The 14,006-nt window shown below is 39.2% G+C and overlaps 1 protein-coding gene across 1 annotated transcript in view; it reads left to right on the top strand.

Annotated features, from left to right (window-relative positions):
• The window catches only part of LOC110203443 (uncharacterized), a 34,117-nt gene that overhangs the window by 897 nt on the left and 19,214 nt on the right, over positions 1–14,006 (top strand). The gene's annotated exons all lie outside the window — the stretch shown is intronic.

The raw sequence follows: 14,006 nt of genomic DNA, 5'->3' as shown, positions 1-14,006 counted from the left end.
ATCTCTCAGCTTCAGTTTCCTTATCTGTAAAATGGGGATAATTGGGACAGCTAGGTGGCGCAGCCGATAGAGCGTCGGCCCTGGATTCAGGAGGACCTGAGTTCAAATCCGACCTCAGCCACTTAACACCTACTAGCTGTGTGACCTTGGGCAAGTCACTTAACCCCATTGCCTAGCCAAAAAAAAAAAAAGATGGGGATAATCATAGCACCTACATCCCAGGGTTGCTGTGAGGATTAAATAATATAAATGGTAGCTATTGTTATTGTCATCAGTTTCTTCCTTCACCAAAGTACCTTGTCTTTACTCTGTACTTAATCATATATGTTGTCTCCCTCCTTAAGAAGGGCTGTGACATTTCAGTCAGTATCCCAAGTACCTAGCACAGTGCCAGACACATAGTGGGTACTTAAGAAATGCTTGCTGATTGCCTGAAAATAAGTCTAGCTCTTGATTTGATCTGTACTTTTGATATGAAACACCATCCCGTTCCCAAGCCCTGCAGTTTGCATTTTCTGCATTGTTTTACATACTTTTTGTGTTTCACAGGGGCAGCTGGGTGGTACTTGGGGGACAGAGCCCTGTGCCTGGAGTCAAAAAGACTCATCTTCTTTTATTCAGATCCAGCCTTGGACTCTTACTAGCTATGTGACCCTGGGCAACTCACTTAGCCCTGTTTGCCTTAGTTTCTCATCTGTAAAATGGAGGCATACTGGAGAAGGAAATGGCAAAGCACACCAGTATCTTTACCAAGAAAAACCCAAATGGGGTCACAAAAAGGCGGACACAACTCAACAACAAAATGCTTCATTAGGGCAATGGTTTTCCTAACGTTGAACCCTGGGTATCTCACTTAGTCATAATCAATGTTTTAAAACTATTTTCCTGTGTTCTCTTTCCTATTTAAAATTTTTATATTCTCCCTCCCTCAATGTGTTCAGTGCCTGGCTGACAGTCTTCCTCACCACCCCATCTCCTGCCCTCACACAAGGGAACTCCACCAAATACCCTCACTTCCCAGCACCTCAACCTACCCCTGCTTCACATGGGATGGTTATACCCTTAAACTTACTTATCGTCACCCACAAATGTTCCACTTCTGAAATTCCTTTATCCAAGTGGCTAAAGGCCAAGCCATCTTTCCCTCTTCACTACAATGAGTACTCCTGTACTTTTGTTTCATCACTTCAAAAACTGGAAACTATGGTGTCTAAGCCCTCATTTCCAGCTGGAAGTACACAGGGTACATATAGGGTTATTGTTTCACTCACTACTTGTTTCCCTGAGCAATGGCTGAACATTCATTTTTCCTCGGGGTTTATTCTTTTAAGAATTCAAGATCACTTCTACCAAGAAACTATCTGGGCCCAAGGGCTCTTAGAATTACTATTACTTTGCCTGGGAACATTTCTTCCTAAATGCTCTTGATCAAAATGACAACCTTTGGTTTGTGAAGGATTAAGGTCATTAAAGGCCTGAAACTCCAGAATGACAACCTAAGGTCTGGGTCACTGAACCAGTCTTAGCTTTTGGGAAGTAAAGCCCTTGGAATCCATATTTTCCTTGGGATCATTTCAGTCCAAACCACAAACATTTGAGGTCTCAGTTACTTTCTGAATGAAACTGGCTTCTAAAAGGCCTTGACTCCATCCCTGAGGCCAAGGAGTCTTGGGCCATAGTTCCACTCCCAGCCTCTGTTACCTTGGGCAAAGAGTGTCTGAACAATATAGCCCTAACACCTAATCCTTCCTTGTTTTCATTCCTCCGAGAACCCAGGGTCACTTCTCACAAGGAGGTATCTACACAGTGCTTTCCAAGATGACGTATACTTTGCCCAGTAACATATCTTTCTAAACACCATTTCAAACTCAGGACATCAGTTTAATTATTTTATTTCATGTACAATTTTAATTATAATATAATGACAGGATATCCCATAACTTTTGAAATACAAAATGAAGTCAGTAGCTACAGTTATTTGCTGCATTGAGTTTGCATGGAAATTTCATACTATATCTGTATATATAAAAGTGTAACAGTTAGTTTTTTACTACTTGATGGGGAAGAATTATAAGGTCAATTTGAAATCATTTAATTATTAGTAACAATAGCTAACGTAAAATACATCTACGTTCTTTTGTATAATCGTATTAGGATCGAGTACATTTATTGTCATGTTATAACTGCTATCACAAAGGAAAAATACTATTGTCTTATTTTCCAAGGGGTATACACGGAGCGATTTTTTTCTCCAAGAAACTTGTGTAAACCACTTTAAGATCCAAATTTTTCACATAATATATAGAGACCAAGAGAAGTCTCTTCAGACATGTTAATTTTTCAAAGTCTGAAATGCACATACTTTCCAATTAAACAACAGTTTCTTCATTCCTATAATCTGGCTATTCCTTAAAGTTTTGTAAGTCATGAAATATCAACTGAGCTGTAATAGAATATTTGATTGTTTTTCAGCAGTGTCCAACTCTTTGTGAACCAGTATCTCTTTGGCAGAGATACTGGAGTGGTTTGCCATTTCCTGCTTCAGCTCATTTTACAGATGAGGAAACTGAGGCAAACTGGGTGAAGTGACTTGGCCAGGGTCACACAGCTAGGAAGTGTGGGAGATCACATTTGAACTCAGCAATAGATGTCTTGCTGACTCCAGGCCCAGGGCTCTATGCACTATGGCGCCACCTAGCTGCCATGTAATAGAATATATAAATGCAAACCCTTGACCATGTACAAGATATTTACAGATTCAGCAGATGCTGAAGATACAGCCGAGTAGGGGAGGGAGGAGAAGCACTGAGACTAGGAGGAGGACATCCTCATACTTCATAATAACCCTTCCAAGTCGCTTCCTGCATGGACTGCTGATCTCCCTTATTTGGGACAGATACCACAGGTGTTTTTCAGATATCACATCTGGCCGTGGCTGAGCCCCATCACAGCCCATTCAAAGCTGTGTTTGGTCCACTGGGCCATCATAAGGCCTGCCAACTCCCAGATACAGAAGCATCCAGACGCTCTTTAATTTTACAACACTCCACCAATGACTCATACTCATTACTCACTTTGATAGAAAATTGTTGATATAAGGACAGAAACTGTTAATACCAAATATAATATTACCTGCCATTCCCTGAATGATCCTAGCAATGTCAGAATGTCAGTAGCATTCACAGCAAGATAGTGTCAATTAGGCTAAGCTGAGTCAGACCTTCAGTCCCATCCTGTGATCTTGCCTTGGGGGGGAACTCGGCTCATGCTGGATCTAGGCCTAGGATGTCCTTGCCCCCTTCCATTGGGATTCATGGCATGAAGGGCAAAAACAGCCAGAATGAAATGGTTCTCCTCATTTGGACTGCTGAGGGTGGTTGGGATCTCATCATAGGCAGGCCTTGCTACCTCATGTTACCTCCTCCCCCTACCTCCTCCTAAAACTATAAAAACTTTTTCTTGGGTTTCTTTGGTTGGGAAATCCACTGGACGTCCCCAGAGTAGCAGATTTGCTGCCCTGCTATCTCAATTAAAGGTGCTATATTCCTCATCTCATGACTTTGATTTATTTCAAGACTTGACAAGTCATATAGCTATGATAATATTCTCATTCTCCCAGTTCACAGGATCTTAGTGCTCATGTCTACTCAGTGATTCTTGTTTTTTCCATAGTCATTCAGGGGCCACAATTAACCAGATGATAAACACTTGTCAGCTCTTTATAACTGGGGTAATCAATAGTGAACAAAGACCTCCCGCCTTCCTAGATTTCCTTCCTTTAACAGTTTCTTACGATCCAACCCACCACTAAAAACCCAGACTTTGAAGTTCCTTGAATTTTAGTGTGTGTAAAGTAGATTTTTGTTATTCTTTCTTAGAGTTTTCTTCCCAGGATCCCTAGCCATACACCAATTTCTACTTCCCAGGTGTTAGATATGAGTTCTCAGGATCATGGTTCAAAACAGTTTCTACCAGCAGTAGCTATAGGGATGAAGTGATGTAAAATTGTGAGGCTGTTGCTGGCAATGTGCCTTCTTTGCCTGTTGCCTTATAAAGCAAGTGGGCACTGGTCAGTGACTAGGGACCCCCACAGGGGTCAATGTGCAGGCCAAATGCTGTGCGTGCCTTGATCGGCCCCCATCAAGGCTTTGGAGGGAGAATTTGTGTGTTTGCCTCAACCGGCCCCCATTGAGGCTTGAGGGGACTTAGGGGAGTGCACAAGTTGTGCTGGTCTCGACTGACCCCATCAAGACGAGGGGTAATTGCCCCCCCTTCATTCGGGCCCCTGCGAGAAGGGTTGTTAGGGAATGCGGCAGGAGTTGGTACTCCCATTATCAGCAAACTCCCTTTGAGAAGACTAGACTAGAATAAAGTAAGCTTATTTAACCCCTTATTATGACTCCATTCCTGTCTTCCCATCTGACCAGATCAAAAGCGAACCTGCTAGTGAGAGAGGTGCTAGAAGCCCTCCTGTGTCTCTTTCCTAAGAAAGGGTGTAGTCAGTGTGTTTACTTGTCCAACACAGGGGTTGACCTCTTTATATCTCAAGCATCTCGCCCAGTACCTTTGATCAGTAAACACTTCTCATCTATTATCCATCATAGGTTCAGAATGTATTAGTGGACTGCTTTCTGTTCCAGGGAATGGAGGGAAAGGGGCAGATCACTCTTGTCATTATAACCACTTATTTTTTGCCATCCTCCCCGCACCTCTATTCCAGTGGCCTCCTATCCCTTCTATAAACAAATGTAAAATCCTGTGTTGTTCAAAGCCCTTCATCCCCTGCCCCTCCTTCCTTCCCAGGCTTCTTCCACTTCACCCCCTCCTTTGCATCCTCTTTGATCCAGTTGACAGTGGCCTCCTCGTGTTCCATGAACAAGGTCTTCCACCTCTCAGCTCTAGGCACTTTCTCTGGCTGTCCCCCAGGCCTGGAATGCTCTCCCTCCTCATCCTCATCTTCTCCTCCTGACTTCTTTGGCTTCTTCAAGCCCCTGTTAAAATGCCCCCTTCTCCAGGAAGCCTTCTGCAAGCCCTATTCAGTACAGTGCCCTGCCTCTGCTGATTATTTCTTATTTATCCTGTCTAGAGCTGGTTTATACATAGTCATGTGCATGACTAGATTGCAAGCTCCTTGAGGGCAGGAGCTTTCTTTTACCTTTCTTTGTATCTTCGGTACTTAGCACAGTGCCTGGCACATAGTGAGAAGCACTGGTCTGGATTTATGGGAAGAGACTTGAGGAGGTTTTTGATCTCATTGAGATACCAAGATGAGGAACTTTATTTAAATGCCTGTAAATTCGTGAACACTATTTGGAGAAATGCCTGTTAGAATCAGTTCTGTGATTTCTCATAAGCTCTGAGTTTTTTTTTTTCATTAATTTGTTTATTCTTTTTGGTATGGAAAAAATAGCTTCAATTATGGAGGGAAATTTAGATTTTTTCTTTCTTTTTATCTTATATTAATTTTATTTATTTTTGTTACGTTTTGAATTCCGAGTTGTCTCCCTCCCTTCCTCTTAACCTTGCATTAGAGAAAGCCAACATTATGTGTGTGTGTGTGTGTGTGTGTGTGTGTGTGTGTGTGTGTGTGTGTGTTGTGTGTGTGTAATACATACTTCCATAGATCAGTTCTTTTTCTGGAGGTGGATGACATTTTCCATCATAAGTCCTTCATAGTTGATTTCAGTGATCATATGACTCAGAATAGCCTCGTTGTTCACAGTTGCTCCCCAAACAATATTGCTGTTTCTGCTCATTTCACTCTGTGTTATTTCATGTAAGTCTTTCCATGTTTTTCTAAAATCAACCTGCTCTTCATTTCTTACAGCACAGTATTATTCCATCACCACCATGTACCACAACTTGTTCAACCATTCCCCAAATGATGGGCATCCCCTCAATTTCTAGTTCCTTGCCACCACAAAGAGAGCTGCTATAAATATTTTAGAACATGTAGATTCTTTTCCTTTTTCCTTAATCACCTTGCAAAGCAGACCTAATAGTGGTATGGCTAGGTCAAATGATATTTACGGTTTTATAACTGATTGGGCATAGTCCTGATGGGGTGCTTGAGTGCTTGTACTGGGACCCCACTTCTGAGATCCTGGCCTCAGAAACGCTATCCTTGGCAGTTTCCCTCCAGCCCAAAGACCCTCTCTCTGGCAATAACTCAGGAGCGTGCCCAGTGAGGCGAACTATGTCTCCCTGTTACAAGAACAAGCTGACCTCTGTAGAATTGCCCTTGTATGACCAGGACTATCTTGTACCAGCACAACTATCAAGTACTGATGCCCACAGTTACGTATACAATCCAGAGGTCCAGCTATAGACGTCAACTCCCGAAACTATCTTGTTACAGACATAACAGACCAAAAACACACCCCTTAGGAAACTCCCCTCCCCTCAGTTTCCAGTAGTGAATAACGTAGCTGTATGTTATCACCTAATTAGCATGCTTGCCACATAATTCACTACTTTTCCTATATAAACTTTAGCATCATTCCTGTTAAGTTGCAAGTTCCCTAAGGAGTTCTGCTGGCTATAAAGCATAACAATAAATCTTTGCCACCTCGACTTATAGAATGCTTGAGTCTGTGAATTTACTCCAGACGACCCAATCCTATACTCTAGTCCTTGAGGGGGTCTCGAAACCTCTCAGACCTCAATATTTGAACAGTTCCAGATTATTCTCCAAAATGGTTGGGTCAGTTCACAGTTCCACCAGCGTATTAGTATCACAATTTTTCCACATCTCCTTCAACATCTGTCACTTTCCCCTTTGACCATTTTAGCCAGTCTGATGGGTATGAAATGATACCTCAAAGTTGTTTTAATTTGTATGTCTCTAATCAATAATGATTTAGAGCACTTTTTCTTTTGACTATATATAGTTTTGATTTCTTTATTGAAAAACTGCTTGTTCATATCTTTTGACCATTTATCAATTGGGGAATGACTCATATTCCTAAAATTTGACTCAGTTCTATATATGTTTGAGATATGAAGCCTTTATCTGAGAACTTCTCTACACATTTTTTTCTAATTTTTCTGCCTTCCTTCTGATCTTAGATACATTAGTTTTATTTATACGAAACTTTTAAATTTAATGTAACAAAAATTATCCATTTTATGCTTCATAATACTCTGTAGCTCTTGTTTTTCATAAATTCTTCTCCTACTCATAAATCTGATATTTAATATGTCCTGTGTTCTTCTAATTTACTTAGGGTGTCTCTCCGTGTGTCTAAGTCATATATCCATTTTGACCTTATCTTGGTAAATGGTGTAAAATATTGGTCTTTACCTAGTTACTGTCAGACTGCTTTCCAGTTTTCCCAGCATTTTTTTTTTACCAAATCATGAGTTCTTATCCCCAAAGCTTATATCTTTACATTTATCAAACACAAAATTACTATAATCATTTACTACTGTGTATTGTATACCCACTCTATTTCACTAATCCACTATTCTGATTCTTAGGCAATACCAGATAATTTTGATAATTACCGCCTTATAATACAATTTAAGTTCTGGTACTGCTAGACCTCCTTCCTTTACTTTTTGTTTTTTATTAATTCCTTTAACATTCTTGACCTTTGGTCTTCCAAATGAATTTTATTATTTTTTCTAGTTCAAAAATAATTTTTGGTAGTTTAGGATGGCACGGAATAAATAGATTAGTTTAGGTAGCATTGTCATTTTTATCATATTGGCTCAGCCCACCTATGAACAATGAATGTTTGTCCAATTATTTAAATCTGACTTTATTCTCATAAAAAGGATTCTACAATTATATTTGTATAGTTGTCGGGTTTGTTTTGGTAGGTATACTCCAGGGTATTTTTATGTTGTCTACAGTTATTTTAAATAAACTATCTCTTCTTGCAGGGCTTTGTTGGTGATATATAGAAAAGCTGATGATTTATGCGAGTTTGTTTTCTATCTTGTTACTTTGCTAAAGTTATTGTTTCAACTAGCTTTTTAGTTGAGTCTCTAGGATTTTCCAAGTATATCATCATATCATTTGCAAAAGAGATAGTTTTATTATCTCATTGCCTATTCTGATTCCTTCAATTTCTTTTTCTTCTCTTATTGCTATTTCTAGCATTTCTAGTACAATGTTGAATATTGTTGATAATGGGCATCCTTGTTTCATTCCTAATCTTATTAGGAAGGCTTCCTGCTTATCCCTGTTACAGATAATGCTTACTGATGGTTTTAGGTAAATTTTTAAAAATCATTTTGAGGAAAAAATCCATTTAAACTTATGCATTCAAGTGTTTTTAATAGGTGTCACCCTCGACTAAGTGTTGCAGCAAAAGGAGGAGTGTGCAGTGAAGAGACATGGGCCACGCGGGTCAGTGAAAGACTGAGCCGTTTATTATTCTGAGGGTCCGGTTTATATGGTGAAAGCTAACAGTCATTCCCCTAGGCGTTCCCATGATTCGTACTTGACTAATCCCAGCCCTTATGCGCATCCTTAATTGTTCACACCTGCTTGCCTTCAAGGTTCAAGGGGCTGAGTATTCTAATACCTTCTAGGCACGGGGAAATTGGTGAGCCAAATATTCTGAATAAATAAGCCCTTACGGGTAGGAAAAGGAAAGAGTCAAGCTGTAACCCAAGTTCCTTATCCCATATTAGACTCTTCAGCTCTGGCCCTCAACGAATAGGAATAAGTGTTTATTTTGTCAAAAGATTTTTCTTCATCTATTGAGATAATCATATGATTTTTCTTACTTTTGTTGTTGATATAATCAATTATGTTACTAGTTTTCCTTATATTGAACCAGCCCTGCATTCCTGGTATAAATCCCACTTGGTCACAATGTATATAATCTTTGTGATATATTGCTATAGTCTCCTAGCTAGTATTTTATTTGGGATTTTTGCATCAATATTTAAAGCAAAATTGGTCTATAATTTTCTTTCTCTGTTTTTGCTCTTCCTGGTTTAGGTATCAGCATCATCATATTTGTTTCATAAAAGGAGTTTGGTAGGACTTCTTCTTTGCCCATTATTCCAGATAATTTATTTAGTGTTAGAATTATCTGACCTTTAAATATTTGGCAGAATTTATTTGTAAATCCATCTGATCCGGATGCTTTTTTCTTAGGAAGCTCATTTATGGCCTTTTGAATTTCTTTTTCTAAAATAGGTTTATTTAGATAGTCTATTTTCTTTTTCTGTAAGCATTCTATTTCACTTAAGTTCATAAATTTATTGGTATATAATTGGGCAAAATTGCTCCTAATAAATGCTTTAGTTTCATCTTCATTAGTGGCATATTCACCCTTTTCATTTTTGATGCTAGTGATTTGGTTTTCTTCTCTCTCTCTTTTTTAATCATATTAACCAATGGTTTATTTAATTTTATCGGTTTTATTCAAAAAATCAGCTCCTAGTTTTATTTTTTAATTTGATGGTTTTTGGTTTTATTTTTGCCATTATAAATTTGTGGTCACTGTTTGTTTCAGCTTCCTAACCTAAGCAGCTAGGAAAATAAGTCCTCAGGCTTGCCTTCTGTCCCTCTTGGCAATGATGAAGCATCCGGGCTTCGCAGTGCTACCTCTTTTCTAGATGGTGTGGGGATATATAGATGTATAGATATAGACAGATAGACATACACATTTTTTCCAAAGAGAGGATAGTTTCAAAGATGTGATGTGATGTGATGAAGATGTAAAAGTTTTATGTTTCACATTTTATGTAAAAATTTTAAGTTTTAATGAAGTAATAAACTTTACTTCGAGAAAGCAGCAAGATTAGACTTTTCTCTGAGCACTATGATCCATGTGTGATTGGCTTCCAAATATTTCTACTAAGAACGATTACAAAAGTACAAGCAAACACGATGTTCCTGATGGTAATTAAGAACAAGACTGAAAAAGCAGAACAAAGTACTGAACATCCTTCAGCTTTGATCGAATATGCACAGGGGAATTTTTTTCTTGTTCTCTTTGTTTATTTCCCCTGAGATATAAAGGCTTTCATTGTGTTTTTAGTAATAAACTCTCAAACTTAGATTAAGAACTTTAATATAAAATTACATTAAGAATTGTAAATAAATTTTTTAATCTTTTTTTTTTCCTATTTTGAAGTCTCTGTCTGATAATATTGAGACAGAAGGGCTCATTTTCCTAGTCAGGCTTTCATGGATTCTCTTCAACATTCTTCCTTCAGCCTATAGATCACCTTATCCATATCAGGCACAGAGTTCAGATCAAGACAGAAAGGGCAAATGGTATATGAAAACAGAAATTCTTTGAACTTTCAGATGAATTGTGGGTTTTTAATTTGATCTTCTTATAACTCTGTTCTTAATAAGATTAACTCCATAATATTTGAACTTGTTTTCACCCAACAACCTAATTACTGGAAGACCACATTTAAGAGGCTGTGTCAGGTGTTACTACATTGTGTAGAGTCTTATTACTAGCAGATTTTGGCAGAATTACCCAGTGAACCACTGCAAGTGGATCTACTAGAAGAAACATCTCTCTAGAAATGCCTTAGGGATGAGGCCTATTCCAGAATCTCCAAGATAAAATGTTTCCAAGGACCAGATGGCTACATGGGGCAGGTAAGACTCAAGATGAAATAAGCTGATTAAATGGATATTTGGAATGGGTTACCAGGAACAAGCTAGATGAGGGAGATTTAATGTTATTCAATATTGATGATCATAGTTATATTACTCTTAATCTACTGTTGTATCCAATGTTTTCCAATATCCATGTCTGCCCACAGGAATGTATGCATAAGTCCAGTTGAAAAAATACCCATGGCAAAGACTGGTAGAATCTATAAGTGACTGATCAAAGAGAGATAGTGCAGCCCTCTCTATTATCCAGTTGGTTTCCTTTTGCTTGATGAAAGGCCTATCTTCTGTTAACATTGACCTCACCAAAATGTAACTCACAGAATACTATTGTTCATGGAATGTCAGGGCCGTTTCTTTTAGTTGAGAGGTTGTTCAGCTGGCTGAGATGTAAAAAGTGAGCCTTAAACGTTCCTTAGATAAGAAACCAGAGAAATAATCTGAACTGTCCCTGACTCCTGGGCCACATGTAAGTCAAACTCCTAATCAGCCATCTAAATGTACTTTCATTTGTAACCTGATGTGGTTTATTTCCTTAGGGGATATATGAGATTTTGACTCTGTTTAACTAGGTTTGTTCAATTGATATGACATTGAAGGAGGTGTTCTTTTCTTTAATTTTTATGGGCTAAGAGGAATGTATAACATTGCAATATGTGAAAGAATTGTTTCTCTGTCACTCTGATGTAATTTGGCCTTTAAGAAGGCTCATTAAAATCCCATGATCATTCCTCTTGTCTCTGAGGCCTCTATAATGTCTGCATTGTGGTAAATGTATTTTAGAAGCACTTACCTACTACATGAACTTAGAGAGGAGAAATTTCTCCCATAACAATATTAAGGGAAAACATATTTTGGTCATTCCTGAGATAAGAAACTAGAAGAGAGGAAGAGGGGGATATAGAATCTACAAAATTTTTAAACCCTACAAAGGGAATTTAGCCAACTTTATTTGTGGAAAGGACTGGATTTACATGGTCCTGGTTTCTGACCACTGGTTAAATGATGATGGTTCAGTGGCTCCAGTCTGGTAAAAACACTGAAGTGGTTTAATCAGAGATCCCCTTTATGGTCTGGTCGTAGTTCCTGATTTGACCGTTGGTTAAATGGTTCTGGTAAAAATACACATCTGACATATACCTCGGCATCATATTGAGGATAGGTCAGAAATTACTAAGGAGTCTCAGTCTTTCTTGCTGCTGCCATCAACAGCAATGCTTTTCTGAAGACTGACATAAGAATTAATTTTTAGGAGTTCAGTGAATTGGTTTCAGTGATTCTGATCTGGTACAAAAATTTGTTTCCAAAACTATTTTCTTTTTGGGGCCCTCTGATTCTGGTTTAATTATTCCTGGTAAAAATTTATTCCAAAGTATGGGATTTGGTGGGTATGGTTTTTTCTAAAGATACTCCTTTGGGCTGTCTACTGGCTAACTGAAAAAGATTCCTTCCAAGGAATAAAAATTGTCTAAAGTCCAGTTTGAAAAAAAGAGGATTCTGGGAAGATGGTGGAGTAGTAGAAAATTCCAAGCTCTCTAGATTTTCCCCACAAACAAGATAAAACAGCACCTCAGGGTGAACATAGAGGGCAAAAATAGGCAAGAGTTGAGGCAGACCTGAGGTCCTCCTGGGACAACTGAAGAAGATCCAAGAAAGACCCCAGGACAGTTGGCCCCTGAGTGAGGTGGAAACACCTCCAGGCTATCTTTGCTGAAACAACAAACAGCAAGCCCTGGGGCACCTGGGTTGGGAGGTAGCCTCATCCTCAGCCACAGGAATTCTCGCCTTTCAGACAGCTAAGCAGGGGGAAGATTGAAGGAACCTCTGTTGCAGAAGAATGCCAGACCCAGGTGTGCTGACCCCCCGTGAGTGTAGAAAGAGTGAGATGGTCCAGCATGCTGCTAGCTATGGGCACTTACAGGAGAGCTGAATTCTTGGTTCTGCTTCCAGGCCAGATGGGAGAACTGAAGGTTACAGCTGCTGGAGGATCCTCAAGGAGCAAGAGCATTTCCAGCATAGTGTGTGTAGGGGTGGGGGGTGGGGGGGCTTGGAGGGGAAAAGAAGTGCAGAGGTTGGGCCCAGGACAAAGATAAAAAAATAACAGAAGAACCTGAGGCCAGTGCCACCATCCCCCACACCCCAGAACTAGAGGTGATTATAATAACAAGCTGTTTTTAAAAAGAGAGAAAGAATCCAACCATAGACAGTTACTATGGGACAAGAGAAGATCGAGTTTTATCTTCAGAGGAGGATACTGAAGCAAAAAAAGCCTCTTCTACCCCAAAGAGTAGCATCAAATGGTCACCTGCCCAAAAAGAATTCTTAGAAGAACTCAAAAAAGACTTTAAAAATCAAATAAGAGATGGGAGGCAGCTATGTTGCACAGTGGATAGAGCATCGGCCCTGGAGTTAGGAGGACCTGAGTTCAAATCCGACCTCAGATACTTACTAGCTAGCTGTGTAACCTTGGGCAAGTCACTTAACCCCATTGCCTCCAAAAGGAAAAAAAAAAAAGAAAGAAATCAAATAGGAAAGATTGAGGAAAAATTTAAAAAAAAAAACAATCCAAGAAAACCAAAAAGATTATGAAAAGAAAGTCAACCAACTGGAAAAGGAGATCCAGAATCTTAAGGAAGAAAACAACTCCTTGAAAATTAGGATTGGGCAAGGGGAAGCCAACGGCATTATAAGAGACCAAGAAATAATAAAACAAAATAAAAAGAATGAAAAAAAGAAGAGAATGTGAAACATCTTATAAGCAAAACAACTGATCTAGAGAACAGATCAAGAAAAGAAAACATAAGAATAATCAGACTATCTGAAAGTTATGATCAAAAAAAGAATCTTTTTTTTTTCTTTTTTGGTGAGGCAACTGGGGCCAAGTGACTTGCCCAGAGTCACACAGTCAGTGAGCGTCATGTGTCTGAGGCTCACTCAGGTCCTCCTGACTCCAGGGTCGGCACTCCATCTACTGCACCAGCCAGCTGCCCCCCAAAAGAGAATCTTGATACAATAATACAAGAAATAATTCAAGAAAATTGTCCCAAAGTTTTAGAACAAGAGGGGAAAGTAGAAATAGAAAAAATCCACCGATCACCACCTAAAAGAGATCCCAGGATGAAAACCTACAGGAATATCATAGCCAAATTCCAAAACCCTGGGCAGCTACGGGGTGCAGTGAATGGATCACTGGCCCTGGATTCGGGAGGACCTGAGTTCAAATCCGGCCTCAGACACATAACACTTACTAGCTGTGTGACCCTGGGCAAGTCACTTAACCCCATTGCCTAGCCAAAAAAGAAAAAAACAAACAAACCCAAAACCCAAATTCCAAAACCCCCAGGTTAAGGAAAAAAATATTTCAAGCAACAAGAAAAAAACATTCAAATACCACAGAGACACAGTT

Source organism: Phascolarctos cinereus, unplaced genomic scaffold (genome assembly GCF_003287225.1).
Source record: "Phascolarctos cinereus isolate Bilbo 61053 unplaced genomic scaffold, phaCin_HiC Scaffold_8;HRSCAF=390, whole genome shotgun sequence".
NCBI lineage: Eukaryota > Metazoa > Chordata > Mammalia > Diprotodontia > Phascolarctidae > Phascolarctos > Phascolarctos cinereus.
Note: the sequence above shows the minus strand (reverse complement) of the source record. Positions and strands in the feature narration are given on the sequence as shown.